Source organism: Triticum urartu, chromosome 3A (genome assembly GCF_056163025.1).
Source record: "Triticum urartu cultivar PI428250 chromosome 3A, HENAU_Tu73, whole genome shotgun sequence".
Taxonomy (NCBI): Eukaryota; Viridiplantae; Streptophyta; class Magnoliopsida; order Poales; family Poaceae; genus Triticum; species Triticum urartu.
In genome coordinates this window covers 235,121,738-235,123,625 of record NC_141875.1, presented here as the reverse complement: position 1 = coordinate 235,123,625, position 1,888 = coordinate 235,121,738, and positions in this window count along the sequence as shown.

Here is a 1,888-nt window from a genome sequence, read left to right as displayed (position 1 = left end):
CTTTTGTTGGTATGTGGAACTAGGTGGTATATATTTAGCAACAATGCAATTAGCATAGTCTAAATACCAAGGAGTGTTACGAGAAGCATTTATAATAGCTAATTGTTCATTAGGAAAACTATCATCAATAGGCAGTGGGTCATCAAGAACATTTCCCATTCGAGACAAATTATCATCTACGGGATTCTTAGCTCCCTTTCTATCAATAATATGCAAGTCAAATTCTTATAGCAAAAGGACCCACCTAATCAACCTAGGTTTAGCATATTTCTTTTCCATAAGATATTTAATAGCATCACGATCGTTGTGAACAATCACTTTACAATCAACAATGTAAGGTCTGGATTTATCACATGCAAACACAACTGCTAAAAATCCTTTCTTGTTAGTAGCATAATTTCTCTAGGACATGGCATTTTCTCAATTGCATCAATTTTAGCTTTACTCACTTCAATACCTCGTTCAGAAATTTTATGCCTAAGCACTATACCTTCATTCACCATGAAGTGGCACTTCTCCCAATTCAAGACAAGAATAGTTTATTCACATCCCTACAAAACTCAATCAATGTTGGTTAAGCAATCATCAAAAGAAGCCCCATAAACAGAAAAATCATCCATGAATACTTCAACAATTGTTTCACAAAAATTAGAGAATATTGCAGCCATACATCTTTGAAATGTACCAGGTGCATTACATAAACCAAAAGGCATGCATCTATAAGCATAAGTTCCAAAAGGGCAAGTAAAAGTAGTTTTCTCTTGATCTTCTTTTGACACAGGTACTCCCTCCGGTCCTTTTTAGTCCGCATATAAGATTTGTCCAAAGTCAGAGTATCTCTACTTTGGCCAAACTTAAATAAAAAAGTATCAACATTCACAATGCCAAATTAATATTGTTAGATTCATTACGAAATGTACTTTCATAGTATATACATTTGATATTGTAGATGTTGATAGTGTTTAATATACATTTGGTCAAACTTTGCAAAGTTTGACTTGGCACAAATCTAATACACAGAGTAAAAAGGACCAGAGGGAGTATTTGAGAAAACACAGAATATCCATCAAGGAAACAAAAGTGTATATTCTTAGACTATATTTCAAACATTTGATCAATAAAAGGCAAGGAGTAATGATCTTTTCTAGTAGCTTTTTTTAATTCCCTAAAATCAATTACCATCCTATAACCAGTTACAATTCTTTGTGGGATGAGTTCATTTTTATCATTAGGAACAACAGTTATACCTCCTTTCTTAGGAGCACAATGAACATGACTTACCCATCTACTATCAGCAATGGGATAAATGATACATGCTTCCAAAAGCTTTAATATTTAAGTTCTTACCACATCCTTCATCTTAGATTCAATCATCGCTCGTGATCAATGACTGGCTTAGCATTAGGTTCCATATTAATCTTGTCTTGGTATAGAGTGGGACTAATGCCCTTAAGATCAACAAAAGTATATCCAATAGCAGCACGGTGCTTCCTCAGAGTTTTAAGTAATCTTCTTTCTTCATGCTCTGAAAGGTTAGCATTGATAATAACATGATATATCTTATTTTCATCAAGATAAGCATATTTCAATGTATCAGGTAATTTCTTAAGTTCAAACACGTAATCACCCTTTGGTGGAGTAGAACCTCCAAGAGTTTTAACAGGCAAATTATGTTTAAGGATAGGTGCTTGATTAAAGAATATCTCATATATTTCATTTCTTTCATTCATATGCATATCATTTTCATGGTCTAGCAAATATTGTTCTAATGGATCAGTAGGAGGTACGGAAATAGAAGCAAGACCAATTATTTCATCCTTACTCAGCAATTCTTTATCATGAGGTTGTCTAAAAAATTTATATAAATTAAAATCATGAGTTGTATCAC